The sequence below is a fragment of the Corvus hawaiiensis genome, chromosome 10, assembly GCF_020740725.1.
Source record: "Corvus hawaiiensis isolate bCorHaw1 chromosome 10, bCorHaw1.pri.cur, whole genome shotgun sequence".
Classification (NCBI taxonomy): domain Eukaryota; kingdom Metazoa; phylum Chordata; class Aves; order Passeriformes; family Corvidae; genus Corvus; species Corvus hawaiiensis.
The window spans coordinates 17,065,575-17,081,756 of NC_063222.1; positions in this window are offsets into that span (position 1 = coordinate 17,065,575).

Sequence of the window (16,182 nt, forward strand, 5' to 3'; positions counted from 1 at the left end):
ATGTCCTTTTCTATTAAATGCTTCACCAGAGACTCACAAAATGTCACATAAGAATAACCTAAATGCATCTTAGAGCTCCCTCAGTTTGTCAGCCTCTAGTTTTTGTTCTAGCTGTTGTTTCTCAACACCCTGCTGAGATGCAGCTTGTTTTCTCGAGCAGGGAATTCCTCACTTTCACCTGGCCAACGCTGTTTCTTCCCTTGAGACAAGCAAATGCTTCTTAAAAGAGGATAAAATAGAACAAGAAGTTTTTTTGGAAGCTAGATAGGGACATTTTTTTTCCTCTCTGTAAACTGAGCACAAGGTCAGAGAAGACGTTTCTGTTTTGAGTTAGGCACCAGTCCCTTCACTAGGAAGGTGTTTGGAGATTTTTAAGAGGCGATTGACACCCAAACCCACCCCTGGAATCTGAAGACAATTTCTACCATTATAACCAACTAATCCAAACCCCAATTTCATGGAGAGTAGGAATATTGGTCGAAGTCTCAGGCTACCAGCTCCCCTCAAAGTATATAATAAGGAGACTTCAGCAGGTCAACACACATTTTACTTCCACAGACCAAACTTCGGTGTGGGCAAAGGCTGATTCTGTTCGCAGAGGAACACAGAGTTATTTCACACCAAACATTTTGCCCATCATTTCCTTATTAAGGGGACTCCTTCATTACTAAGGCTTTTACACCAATTCCATCTAAGCTCTTTCTATCTGTTCATTACAAGGCAACAGATGAGAATCAAACTGGCCACAGAGAGAGCAACAAAGCCCCAGAAAAAGGAAGAGTCACAATTGCAAACATCAATCTCCATGAAAGATATCAGGTGTCATAATCAACAAGAACATCTCAACATCCCTGATAGGGCCCCAGGAAGACACTGTCCCCATTCTGAATTCTAAATTTAATCAAGACACAATGTACACAAGAAAAGATTTTATACAGCTGAATCTGCCAAGATACCTGGTCTGAATTGTGAACAATTAAATGAAGAAAACTTGAATTTACTTTGATACCTGTAGCAAGTGTTCCCTGTGTAAGGTACAAAGCTGAAACTGCCCCAGTTTTGAGATATTTTGTTTCCACAGAGACTCTTCATAGCTCTGCACAAACCACAATACTATTTCCTCAGCACAGCATGTGAAGCAAACTGTTGATCAACATTAAAAAAAAAAAAAAAAAGATGAGGCCCCATTTAACTAGCCTAAGTCAGGAGAGCTCCTACTGGTCATTGGGCTGTACGGTCCCCAAGCCTAAACTTTAAAAAAAAAGAAAAAAAAAAATATACACACATACACAATTCAAACACAGCACACAGTAGCAGGAGCTTCCAACACCTGAGTAACTCCTCCAAAACACTGCAGGGAGAAAGTGTACCAGAAAGATCACAGAGGGGGTTCAAGGCTGGGAAAGTGAGGCAGTACCTGTGTAGAAGGTGAAGAAGCAGCAGCTGCCAGGTCAAAATGAAAGGGGATAGCTTGAAGTAGAAGGATAAGGTGAATCCAAAGCGTAGCTTCAGCATGAACTACATCCAGCTTATCTAAATTTATCTCTTACTGTTCCATATTGCTCCATAATTATATGTCTGGATATAACACCTGCTGAAAACAGAGGAGCCTGAAATCTGGGACCTAATCAGCTACTGATTCAGAGCAGGGAATGGTATGTCTATTTAGTTGACTGAAACTAAAATCTTCCAGAGTAAAAAGAAATGGGCACAGCTGAAAAAAAAAACGAATCAAGTTGGGAGGTGAAGCCTATTCACATTTGTAATGAGGAACATATTTGAGCAAACAATATTTTTTGTTATTTTCCTGAGTTGTCTCCTTCCAATAACAATCACCAAATAGTAAAGGGAACTAAAAGTATGTTACATGGAGCAAGCAGCATTCCTTATGGAGCAGCAGCAGCAGCTCTGGGAAGATAATGTCATCAATCAGAGAAAGGAAACAAATATGCTTTGTCCAAAGTGTCAGCACTGGACCTCGCTTGATTTTTCAAATGAATATTTTCAAATTAAATCTTCAAAGAATTCAACCAGGATATTTATTGCAGGCATTACTCAAAGTCTTTTGTTTCTGGAAAACAGATTTAATTAAAATAGTGAGCATCAATAAACAGATCAAGTAAATATTTTTTATTAGAATGACAGAGCCAGAAACCAAAGAAAAATAAACCTTAAAGACTGAGAGAAAACCCTTCAAATTCCATTTTAATAGTCAACTCTTACTTTCAGAGCATTCTTGCTTTTTTCCAGAAAGAGAGGATCGTTCTTTGGGCCCATTTCCTACAGAAGCACACCATAAAGAACTTGACACACATGACCCACCTGGGCACAATTTTCTCAGTTTGAGGAGGTCAGGGCCAATTCCCTGACCCTTCCCTGAGTTAGGCCATACCCAGAGGGGAAGGTCTTGAGGGGTTACACCAATGTGGTTGTACGCTGGTTACCTCTGGCTGCTCTTAGGACTGCATTCCTGGTATGTCAGGAGTTTTCACTTAGACTTCCCTCCTGTGTCTTAGCTAATATTTTGGTTGAAATTCACCACTTTACCAGCCCTAAATGCTATCAGGAGAAAGAAGAAAGGAAAAGATGAATAAGGAGAAGAGCCAGTAACTCCTCTTTACACAACACAGCTGAGCTAGTGCTAGAGGTGCATTAAATGTGGAAGATTAAACTGATAAAAAAATTCCCTTTAGTGGAATGTACATGAATAATTTGTGATATCCTTAAAGTCTCAGGGCCTTGAGTTAAGGCTAGATTTAAAGCTCTCCAAGCAAGAGGAATCAATACTCAATTTCACAAAGATTTGTGTCCCCAGGCTCTGCTCTTCCAAAGCCCCAGGGCACTGCACCTGGTCCAAGCACATCAATAGTCCCACATGCACTGATGTGTGGATTTCAGGCCAGGGGCACAACAATCCCCAGGCAGGTTGGCTCTCAGGGGTGGCACAGCAGCACCAGCCTGGACCACTCACCCTCCCACCTCTGCACCCCCTGGGCACACCAGGTTGTAGGAGATGTCACTGGGAGCATTTAGGGGGGCAACCTATTCACACCACACAAGATAAACACAGTGGTTCTGTTGTTGCTGACTTGCCATCACACAGGATGCAGCAGATTCACAAGGGTACATGAAGGCAGATATTTATTTTCATGAACTTTCCTCAGGCAAGAGATCCTCAATGCAGAGCAGCCCGATATTCAGTGGAGTCTGACCTTTTGCATCTGGGACTATTCAAAATAGGCAGTTCTCATACATATGAATACACACACAGAGCCTCCTTAACAGGGAAGATTGCCAAGTTCAGAAAAATACTTAACTGCTTTTCACCCTGGACACAATAAAGAAGTTGAAGTGACATTGATTTATTTATGCTCAGAGCACACAGGTTAGGACCTGAACAGATTACAAAAACATCATCTCAAAAATACATTTTCCTTTGGATGAGTCTTACTTTGGTGTCTTTTTTTTAGAATGTGAATAAAAGATATAATTCCTAATAAAAGTTTTATGAGTCAAATTAGAGGTTTTTAATCACTGCACCAGTCTGGATACCAAGGAGAAAAGAATATTGTAAACATGGCCTGACCACACAAAGCACATGGAAAGGGTAATGGGTGGCAGGGGGATGCAAAGAAATTTTAGAGCCATAAAATGCCTCTAAAATAAAAATATTCTAGTGTCACACTCACCCCTCCTAAAAACAGCATCAGAAAAAGATGCAGCTCTTATAACAAGAACTTTTAATAGCTCCTGAGTTTGCAGATGTAACCTTATAGCTGTAGAAGAGTATCTATATTTAAGAAACTATGACGAAAACCACATTAATTTACTAATGGTGAGAGATCTAATAGGCTGACTTCAAAAGCCTTCCAATCTTTAGGAGAGATTTTGAAGCAAATTACATTGTGAGTGTTAACTACGGGGGGTTTAATGGGACTGACCCAACACCTTCACTGGCAGGAGAGGCGAAGGAGACCTGAGCCCCAGAACCTTTACCAAAGCAGGTTGCATTTGCAGTGATTACTTCCCAGCCCACCTTCACAATTACCTCCTAACCATCAGAACAGGTGTACATAAATGATGTTTTCAAATGACACCAACTCTGTTGGCTTTAACAAGACAGGTTCTACCAGAGGATTGGAGCACCGTGTGGGTAGGGATGACATTGACTACCGAATTAACAAAAGTGGTATTTAAATTTAAAACAAAAATAGATTCATTTTGGAATAAAACGTGAGTTTTCGTTATAAGCTACATGCTTGCAGTTGGAAATGTCTGAGGAGGAAAAGATGTGGATCCCATGACAACTGAATTACCATAAGCCACAAAAACCACCAAAAAAGGTCACTGTGCTCCCAGAGTGCTTCAGAGGAGAGCCAGCTTCCACAAGTGCAGCAGTGCTGGATATAAATCACCTGCAAGTATTTATCCAAGAAGATGTACATGGTTCAAGCACAATTTAGGAAAGAAGAACTCACTCTAAAAGTGGGCAGCAGGAAGACTCTTGGCATGATTTCAATAATGGAAAGACTGCTTTAAGAGAGCTAAACAGACTGGGTTGATTTAGCCTGTCAAAATGAAGGCTAAGAGGGGATGCAAACCCTTTGCTTCAGGATCAAACAGTAAGAAGGGAAGAAGTACTGGAGTTGAAAGAGAATTCTGTATGAAAGCATTGCTGAATGCACATGGGCTGGAAGTCAGAATTCAGGTTTCAGCTCTTGGAGGAACAGGGCTCAGGAGTAACAAGCTCCTAGCAGGACAATTGAGGAAAGAGAATTCAACCTGCCTGGCGACAGCAGCCTGCTCCCTTGGCAAACAAGTTCATACCACCACTTGTCCGTGTCAGCACAGAAATCTGCTCACAGGCCTCCATTCCCTAAACCTCTTAAAAAGAAAATATTTGGAAAGTGTACTAAACTTTAGGACGACTACAAGACGATTACTGAATTCCCCAGATAGCAATCTGCACCTCAGTCCCACAGCCAGTGTGGGCAGTCTTAGAAGTAATTTCCTTTTTCTTTTCAGCTTGCCTGAACATCCCACATCCCATAAAAAGAGGAATTACTACAGTGAAAGAGAGAAATTGATTATGCACATAGTACTTTCAAATGCAGGAGGAAAACAAACTAGAAAAAATAGAGCAGAATAATTGTTTCTGCAATCTCAGCGAGTTAAATTAAAAAAAGAAAAACTCAGGCAATAAGTGAGAAGGGCAAGGTGGGGTATTTTTGTTTGTTTTTTTTTTTTCCCCAAAATTTCCACTGGTCTTTTTATACCAAAAGACACACAGGACTTTTTTTTTTCCTGCACAAATATGAATATCCTGGGAAAACATAGTTAAATCACCCAGACCAGGAGAAAAAAAAAAAAGCTGGAAAGACTGTTTAGATGAAAACGCAATCAATAAAACCGCTCAGAAGAAATACTTATCTGCATCCTGTTTGAGATTGACAGGGGAGGTATTAATATTGTATGTGCTCGTCTAGTGGGTAAGATAATCGAGCAGCATCAAAATGCAAAGCGCTTCCTGCAACTCCTCCAGCAGTAAAAAAAAAAAAAAAAATCTCCTTTTCCATCAGAATTCTGTTTCTCCTGCAATGCCATCTAGAGGAAAGGGGGCAGAGGGAAAGGAGGGCAGAGGCAGAGGTGCCGGGTGAAGGCGAAGCTTCCCTAGCCCTCGTTAATGAAGTGAATTAAGCTGCCCAGTTTCTGGAGCCATTAGAGGCAGCACAAGCCCTGGCTCCGGCACAACAAATCGCATCCGAGCAGCGCGGACTCGGCACTGGGGTTTCCCACGACACCTTGCTAAGGAAGGCACTCTGTACTACAGGTCTCTGTCGGCTGAGGAAATCCTCATTAATTTCATCCCTTCTCCTACCATTTGCATCTGCGAACATATGAAAGAAAAATCGCTTTAACGGCCATGACTGTAGAATAAAGGGGGGGGGGGGGGGGGGGGGGAACAACCAAAAAAATCCGGAACTGAAATTTACAGTGAGTCACAGGCATCTCCAGGCAAGCCAGCCCAGTGGCAGAATTTGGTTAGGGAAAGTTCAGACCCCGGTTTGCTCCCTCATCCATAGAGTCTCCTTGTCAGGACCTTGGGTACTCACTTCAGCTCTGTAATTCTGCTCCCTAATCATTTCTTCTTAGAGGGGTTGTAAGTGCTTGTGAAAGGCTCAGACGGTGAGACACTCGGAATTCCAGCAGGCACTTCTGCACACTCAGGGGCACATTTTTCACCACGGGTTTCAGCCTTGTTTCGTACAGCAGCAGCAACCACAGCCACTGGCTCTCAGCTCCACAAGGACTAACACAACATCAAGCACTGTTAAAACCCCAGAAACAGCTTTTCCACATGCAATAGAGGATGGTTGGGAATGCATCACTTTTTTACCCTACACAGAATTTAAACCATTCCTCTCAGATCACAGCTCTCAAATACTGCTAATGTAGATGTTTCTATCTGAGGGCTCAAGCTTTCTCCTCAGAGTTCCCCTGGCCTTTAAAAATTAATCACAGTCAAGCTGTAGGAAGAAAAAAAAGAAAAAGAAAAAAGAAAAACCTTCAAAGCTTCTAGGGAATAGAACTGTTCAGAATATTTTGTTTTGACAATCACTGGCTGTAATTTTATTCCTGAAATTTTAGGGGATACTTTTAAGCCAAAAAATTGATGAAACTAACAGTAAATAAGACCTTGTTAAGAAATCTTGATGATTTTATTAATAGGGATGAGCAAAGGAAAAAAAAAGATATGTTATTCAGGTCTGGACACTGCTGGATTTTTTCACTGGTATAACAACTTTAAAGGACCTTTTAAGCAGCATGCAGTTTAAGAGAATTTGCTTTTATAGCTGAAAGTTAAAGAAGACAACTTCCTCTGGTCAAGGGAAGAGAGGGAGAGCTCTGAATGTGCTGCTCAAACACAGATTCTTGTGACTGATAAATCTTAATTCTGTATGAAATCTATTGTTCAAAGCTGGGCTTGCAGACAGCTTAAAAGCAGGGAAGTTTTACCTTGTGTTTAAGGACAAGCATTATCCAGACATCAAGAACTGAGGGAACGAACAGCCCTGGTACAGCACATCCAGAGAGCAGAAGACTGCTGGGGCCTGGGGAGGGCTATTTAAAAAAATAATTCACATTTTCTGAGAGTTAATATATTTTACACCTGTTTTGGAGGAATGCATCAGTCGCCTAAAAGAAAGCAGCCTCTTGAGCTCTACCACATAGCCACACCTAGGCAAGGCTTCATCAAAGAGGTGCTGGGGGGTGTGTGCTGTTAAAACTGAGAACTGGGTATGGAAATACCATTTTTATAAACAAGATAGCCTGTTGGTAAGTCTTGGTCTCTGCCAAAGGTGTGACAATCCAATGCCCAAGCTCTAAGTAGGAAAGACCAGTTCGTATTTCAAAAGGTGAAAATGGAAGCTGAGTCACCCCTAGTTTTCAAGAACAGCGATCAGAATCTTTTAGTAACAGTCACCAAAATAATAGTTCCTTGTTTCTCCTTTTCCTTGTGAAACTCCAAACAGTTCACTTTATCAGTGCTGAAGGGTTCTCTACCTGCTTATTTTGAGCACTAACAAATGCTATTTCCAAATCTTTCTTACAACAATCTCCAGAAACCTTTCCCTCTTTTAACATGGAATTTCAACAGTTCTTAAAGAAATAACCATCAAGAATTTGAAAAATACATGAAGTGAGAAAGACTAGTCACCACCCTCTAATTTCTAAACTCAAGAGTAGTTGCTGGGTCACTTCCAGGTCCCCTCTGAGCACAAAACAGGAACTCTTTGATGTCTCTCTTGAGCATTCAGCCTCTACTGAACAAGTTGCAATCAGAGGCTGAACACATGCAAGCCCCATCAGCTTCCAGCAAGACAAACCCCACTGTGGGCCGCATGCAGCAGCAGGGGTGATGGTGCAGTGGCTGTGTGCTGACACTGCCACCAGACCCTGCCTAAGAGCACAAATTCCCTCTTCCTGCAGGGCTAATTGTATTATATTTCTTTTCTCATAGAGGCACCTCTATTTCCTCTTATTTCTTTCTCTACCTGAGTGTATTAGTGGGAAAAAAACCCCAAGGAATTCAAATAGACTCCTAGGCATCAGCAGCTTTGGTAACCCCTTACCAGTCTGTAGGATGGTTGTCCCCCCTGCTCTCAGCTTGACAACATTCATGCCCCTTACCTCCCCATCAAGAAAACCCAAAGTCCTTTCACCCTCTGCCTCAAAGCCAGTTTGAATCAGTAGCATAGAAACAGGCATCAAGACATCTCTACGTGCAGAATAAAGACAGAAATTTTCTTTAATGAAGCAGCTCCTCTGCTGCACAAACCAGACTCTGAGCTCTCCCAGCAAATCCTCTCCTCCACGGAAGAAATTTTCTCCTCAGCTGCTACTCCAGAGACAGCAGAGGGTAAGTTCTATAATTATATTACAAAACTCACAAATTATTTCTTTAAAAAACACAGAACAACACAAAACAGATAATTCATTTACAAAGAGAAATAAATGATGCCTTATCCCTAAATAGCCCAAGTTCACAAAAGGGAACAGCATGTTTGTTTTCTGCCACGAGTGGCTCTGATCAGCAGCTGCAAATGGGCAGGGGATTTTAAATCTACTGGGACCTGATCACGTAGCAGCAGTTCACTTGGGTATGCACCACAAACTAGTGCTGACAGCACTATGGAGCCCTAAATATTTAGTAGCACCAGTACACTATAGTGCACCATTCTCAGAGTGAGCTGAGGCCCTGTTTTAATTTGTTCTGTCTCAAAACAAGGAGAGTGAAAATCTAAAATCACTGTAATGTGTACACACCAAAACTGCTGCTTAAAGTGGATAAAGCTGGTTCTGATTTTTATCCTTTGTTGAGTGGTTCTCTATCAGAGGATTTCAAACTTTAGACTATACATGACACAGTTTTGAAATCTGTTCTCAAAACCCTTCTTTATCTGTCTGCTAAACTAGGGAAAGGTGGGCTCTGTGAGCCCTGGGGCCTTGAGGTGGATTCAAAAGAAACATGTTCTCCAGAAGAGAGCAGAAGCTCAGCTGCAAGGGCTGGGAGCAGGTTTGCTGCTGGTTCTCTGCCAGACGGGCAGTGGCCCCAGGGGCAAGAAGCATGTCCATGCCAGCAGGCACCATCTCCTCCTGAGCAGAAAAAGATTAGAGAGATGCCTTGGCTCTGGGGACACTGTACTTTTTAATGCTAATCCTTTATCTACTAGCAAAGGAGAAGGTCGCAGTCCTTCACTGGAAGCAAGAGGGACAGCAAAGAAACGCAAAATAAATCATATCCGACACTACTCTTAATACATTCCTCTACAGAGATGGCTAGACCAAAAGATGTCCATGTACTAACCTTGATTGAGAGGTTATTTGTGCCCAATATACTAAAAAAAAAAAAAAAAAAAAAAAGTGAAGAACAAATCATCCTCGAAAAGTATTACTCTTCCTTTTGGAAAGTTACTTTAAAAATCAAAGGTCACAGTATTGTCCTAAGAAAAAGGTTTCTTGTAGCTTGTGCTCTGTTTTTATTCCATGAGCCTTTAGGCATGAGATTTCTCTGGTGGCTCAGACTTTGCTCAGTAGAGTTCCAAACTTTCTAAATAATTTCCAAAGTAAGTTGGGGGGAAAAACTGACTTTGAAATATTTTGTCACCCAGCTTTTAATAACCAATGTGGAAAAAAAGGTACTTTGAGGTGCTTTGTAAATCTCTCTGCAAATCCTTGTCTAGGAAATCCTTGATGGCAAAAAGTATTGAATGAGACTTTTACAAAGTCACTATAAGAGAGGACAGGGTATCACAAGTCACAGGTTTAGGGATTTCTTGCCTGGCATTAGCACTCTGTTGTAAGGTCCTCTGGGGAAATCTCAGCATGCTTTGCAGGATTTCCATTTCATCTTGAAAATGCTTTCCAACCCCCACAGCACGCTAGGTTAGAAAGGGAAACACTTGCATTTTAGCCCTGGAGGAAATGGAGCCAAGTGAGAAGAGCCACTTATTTAAGAGCTGCCCTTAAGAAAAAAAAAATAATAAAAAAAAAGAAAAAAAAAAAAGAAAATCCAGGCAGTTTTGAAGGTTGATGGCTCAGCAACACTGTCCAGGGTGGATAACACTGTAAATCTTCCCCAGGGCTACTTTTTATACCAGCCAATATCCCAGAACCAAGCAACAGTTGTAGCTGTACTATTAAATTACTGGGGTTTATAGTGATGTGACTGGATGGCAGCAGGGCAGAGGAAGCCCTGGTTTTGTCACCTCAGTGCACAGGGCTTTGTGCTGTGCAAAGGGAATGGGAGTCAGTGCAAATACATCAATTCCTGCTCACCAGCTACTTGAGAGGAGCCATAGGGCACGCAGGTAAGGTATGAAGCTAAGGAATTTGTTACTTTGTTGATACACTAAAAAACCCCAATCAAACACCACCAGCACCAAAGAATGTGGTTCAGTTCAATTCCAGCTTCTCCAGCCCCATATCAACCCTGGAACAGCAGTTCAGATCCAATATGCTTGAGCTCTGTTACTTTTAAAGAATATATTAAAACCAGCAAAACCAAGCCAGGGTGGTTGTTTACCATGGGCACAAAATTTAAATGCAAGTGGCTAGAAAAGTATTACTGTAATGCCTTTGCAAGCACTCCCCAAGGCTGATTTGTCACACAGTGCTGGTCTAAAAGAAACCTCTGTTCCGAAGAGTTATTCCTTAGGGATTGCCATAAAATTTTTTAGTGATCTCTGGTTCAGTGTGCTTTTAATCCCATACGAATGTCTGTCATTTTAGGAATTTATAATGGATGAGAGGAGAGCCTATACTCCATCTTTAGAGGGGAGAAAAAACAAACTACCAAATACCAAACCCCAAGACTGTAATTCACTCAAGAAGGTTCATACTTTAACATTCTACTTCACTGCACTTCACTGTCATTGAGAAGAATGTTATGAACATTTCCCTCAAACACCTCCTTCTAATAATGATTGTTCTGGACACAAAACACATTTTCTTGTGGTCATAACATAGCAGACTGCTTCACTCCCCATCCCTCAAAGCTTCCAAGCCACCCTGGGCATTCATTTGTAAGGAAGGGCAGCACGTCCTTGAGCACAAAGAATAAGCAGCATGCAAATAAATAAAGCAGATGCAATATAGTTCCTATTCCAGGTAAAAAGTAGCAGCTGGTCATGCACACAGGGGATTCTCTTTCATTTTGGGGCTGCCTGAAACATTTCAAGGCACAATTGATCCTTCCCCATTAGCATTTAGTTTAGAGAAGGGGTATGCTTTGGAAGCAAATCTCCCCATCCCCATCCTTCCTTACAACACTTTGTTATGCATCATAGAGCAGTCTCTAAATGCAGGAACTGCTTTGCTTCCAAACCAAACCAGATTGGAAGATGTTCTCCAGGTACACACCTGTGTGCTTCACCTGCTTACGGGTGTGCAATCCCTGGGGCCAGGTCAGAGCTACCTCAACACAGCTGCTGCACGCACGCTATGAAATGCATGGGGGGAAGATTTCAGCTCCTGTGAGGCTGGAAAACCCACGTAAGCAAGTGGCTGAAACCCCATCTACCTACAGTCAGGTAGAGATCAGTGGAGATCACTCCCCCAAGCAATCTGGTCAGAGTTAAATTCCATTCAAGTTTCTTCTTGAAGACTTGGGATAAAGAAAATGCACTCGTATCTCACGTGTGCATCACAACCCTGTGAAACACAAGCCTAGCAGGTTCACAGCTCATGCCAGTAACTTTAAAAACTTTCAGTCCGTGTCTGTCCAGTAGCTGGATACTGGGGTATAAAAGAAGTTTTTAAAATGGAAGGAATGGAAGCTAAATTCTTCTGTCTAGAGGCAACAGGACAAAACCCTTAAAATTACTGTTTATTATCAGCAATCTCCACTATCAGAACAAATTGCATATTAAAAGAGTCACACATACACAGGGCTTTATCACTTAGTGATGTTGCACTCTGAGGCTGTAGTAGTTTTGTCCTTATTAAGGGGATATAAGAGAGTTTTAGGGCATGTCCTGCTGTTCAAACAAAAGAATTAATGAGTTGCAATAAACTCCCATTACAAGGAGCTGAAGCTGAGGTCTTGCTCTGCAGGACACCTCTCAATGAGGCTGTATCTAGACCAAGCCTTCACGACAAGTGATCTTAAACCTGCTGACTCCAGGGAAAGCTGGGGACATTCAGTGCCCCAGGGGCCTCGCCTTTGCCACTTTCCAGGATGCCTTTACTTGTCCAATGGGTGTGATTGCACTGAGAGTTCCCTGGCTGGATTCTTCATGCAAAGCCTTTCCTGAACCACCCATTCATTTCATTCCTGATCAAAAAAAAAATGGATCAGAAACAGATTCACCAACAGAATAGTCAGGAATGTGGAGACAGAGGACAGCACAACACCAGTGCTCAGTGAAGTACACACCACATCTCTCCATCTCTCACCACAAGGGCAGGAGCAGCCTGACTCCCTGGGTGCTCAGCTGAAAGATCCAGAAACTATTTCAAGCCCCCAGCTCCTGACCTGTTCACAGGGACTTTGTCTTTGAAGTAAAAATACTCAAGATGTCACCAATCTAAAGTTCTAAAGAAATAAAATACTCTTGTTGTTAGCCTGACTCAATAAAGGACATTAACATTATCTCTGAAGTATTCAGAAAAAAAATACTGGAGAAAAAGTCAAGTAACCACCCTCAGGCTGGGCTATGAAAGTCACAATTTAGCTCAGCCTAAGCGTGGCATACATAACAAAATTAGACATTTTCCTGTGATATAATTCAGATAGCCTTAATGGCTTCCCCCCCCCCCCCCCGCCCCCTTTTTAACTTTTAAAGAGCTGCAGCAAAGTAACTTAAAATTATTATCTCTTCAATTAAACAAGCTGTGGGGCTTTTGGGGGATCTAGCAGGAAAATGTTGTCTGGGAAAAAAAAAAAAACAAAACCTGCTAAGAGTTAGTGGCAAGTTAATTAAGTGAAGATTGCTGGATTGCAACAAAATGGCATGGGATTCCCAGACCCTCTTGTCTAGATAAAGTGCTTTGACTCATGATGAAGGCAGCACATAGGAGAAGGAACCAAAAGCTGCTGTATCTGGAGAGTTGTTGTCGTATCAGGAGCTGTCAAAGGAGGCCGTGCGCTTGATCTCCTGTTATATTTAGTAGAGAAAGTTATGTCCTGACCAAAAAGCATATACTGTAAGAGAAAGCAAAATGGAAGACTTTTGTGCAGTCAAAAACAAATTCCTGCCCCTACAGTGGTGAGACTAGTGTCAATGCTTAAACAGATAGAAATTTCTTTAATGTTCAGTCTCTACAAGATTCTCTGTTTACAGACCACGTCAGCTTGGCTAATTCAAAGAAAATGGTTGAATGCATTTCAGTGGAGTGCACTCAGTAATCAACCCTTTCAAGCCATAGCTGTCTCCCAAAGGCAGGAGTTTACGAATAAATAGAACAGCTCACAAAGTGCTCACAAAACCTGCACATAAAGAAAATATCATGCTTAAGACTAGACTACTCCCATGCTCAAATTCACCCCTGACAATCCAGTATCTTCTTACTTCCTCCCACTCAAGCAATTGAAAAGTTTATTCTTTTAATTTAATTCATTTTGGGGCTCCTCACTGTATTTGTGAGCTTGCAAGGCAGGGGCTCCCTGTACGTTCTGCACAGGGAAGCACCTTCCACCTTGGGCACAAAGTGGAAAAGCAGGCTCCAGCACTTCCTCCTCTTCCCAGAGCTACCTGCAGGGAGCACAGCAGCAGGAGCAGCGCCTGTTGGGCACGGGCTGCACACAGAGTGCGTTACAGTCTGCCTTACACCTCGGAGCAAACCCATCCTTGCAGAGCACGTGTAGGCACAGGATTCATGCCAGGGCAAGGCAGTGCCCAGGGCAGTGCCCCACTGCCCCATCACCCTTGAAAGCTCTGAGGTTTCTCGAACACTGTGCAGCTGCTCAGCAAAATTGTTCAGTTTTAATGAAAAACTAAGAAGGAGAGAAAGGTATAAACCTGTCAAACAAACAAACTGGTTATCTCAGGGATCTAGCCAAAAGGAACAAGCCTATTAAAGGAATCGTTTTCTGCACCAATATGTCACTGCACTATGCTCTGTGCATAATAATTACTTAAATCCAGCCATTCCATGCATTATTAATAGGACCAGCCAACCTCAAGTCCCCATGCAGCCTTAAAGCAGATATATTAAATATTCCCAACAGGAAACAGGCAGCCATCCATTATCAGCAATAGACTACACAGTTAAGTCAATGCCTCTTTCAAGAGGGTTTTGTTCTGGTGTGATCAACAAGGCTGCTCTTCCCCATCCTCCAAACTGCCTTTCCTGTCAAACCTGAGAAGTATTTCCTCATTTCTCCATGAAACATGAGAGATTACCCTTTATTGGGAGCAACAAAATCTTGCGTAGTTGATAAACGCTCCAGGAGTAGAGAAGCATCCCAAGCAAGCTGACAGCAAAAAAAACAAGAGGTAGGGGAGAGCCAAGGCTAAAGAATCAAGGATGGGAGAAGGGGGAGAAAGAGTAACACTATTCTTGCTGCTGAGGGCAATGGAGACTTTTGTCTGCTGTTCATGCACCTGCCATGGCTATAACGTGTTGTCATATGCAGGCAAGCGCCAATCTACCAGCCTGTAGTTCAGCATTACTCAGATTTGGGCAACCATGATTCTTGTCCCTCCTGAATTGTCTCTCTACTCCTCTAATCAGTCTTTCAAACTGCTTCTGTCCAGTTGGGGAGTACTGGTTTTGTACAAGGCCACACCACTAGCAAAATCCATAAGCAAAATGCTGGTTTTCCATCCCCCCCCAGGGATGGGACTTCCTCATGGAGGAGCACGGAGCAGAGCCGGTTGTGGAGAAGGGAATTCCTTTCTCAAAAGAGGATCTGAATCACAACACACATACAATCACACAGGTTTTAAACTAATACATGACTGTAAATAGTGCAAATCATAGTGCTTCTTGCATACTCCTGTGCCCTGCCCTCTTTGCAATTTCCCTATATTGTGAAGTCTTAGGGAGTGATTTGAAATAGCAGATCTGGAAGTTTAAACGCTTCAGTAGCAAGCCAAGGAAATGCCCACAAACTATACGTTAGGAGAGCATTTGCTGTGAAAACGTTTGGCTAGAGATTTACAGGGATGAGCAGTGACAGCAATGTGAAAATTCATTTCTTAAAAAAAAAAGACATGAGAAAAGGGGGAAAAGTCTAAATAGTAATGGCATGATATTTAAAAATGTATTCTTTCCACTAGAGAATACAAGGAGCAGTGAGAACAAGGAACACAGAAAAGATCTGTGTGCTGGAGAGGGACGTTTACAGCCTGGCTCGACCGGCTGCATCAGAGGAGCAGCACGGTGCGGCACACGGGCACAATGGTTTTTGTCTAACAGGTACAACACTCTCAAAAGACAAAGATATCAAGCCAGCTGGTTGTGAAGGCAGCCCCTCGGGCTCCTGGCTGTTGCTGGGAAGCCTGGAGTATTTGACATTTCTTATCAGTAGAAAGGAGCCTGAAAGGTTTCCGGCTGGCAAGGGGAGGCAGGGCAAGCGGATGAGAGGGTTCTCTGTAACATATGGCTTGTTGGAGGAGAGAGACACCTAATGTAATAGTTATCAATATGTGCATGTGTACTTCAAATTAGATAAAAGTTAATTAGCTCCAACTCCAGTCCTCCCTTTGTGTTGATAAACTCTCAGAATTTTTTTATCAGTCTGGCAAAAATCTAGTCCCAAAATCAGGCTGGTTTAGAACTTGAAGTCATTCCCACAGTGACACCCTTCACAGACCAGCTATCTCGAACTCCTACTATCATATTTTTAATTTACAGCGGTAAATATAATTTTCTGAATTCCTCTCCTACAGCATGAGAAATACCCCATTGCAATATTATAAGGGTGGCAGAGGAGTGGGGGAAACAATCCAAACCAGGCTGTTTTCAATACAACAATTCTAAAGAAGCTATTAGCAGATTACCCAAGCAATATATTACTGCTGAACCAAAGATGTGTTAGAAAACACTGAGTCATGCCACTGAATTAATGAAATTAGTTTGAAATTATAAATTTTCAACTGAACTCAAGCAGTTTGGGCTCTTGACCAGTTGCTGTAATCTTCCATACCCTTAGACCACATTATTCATATTTTC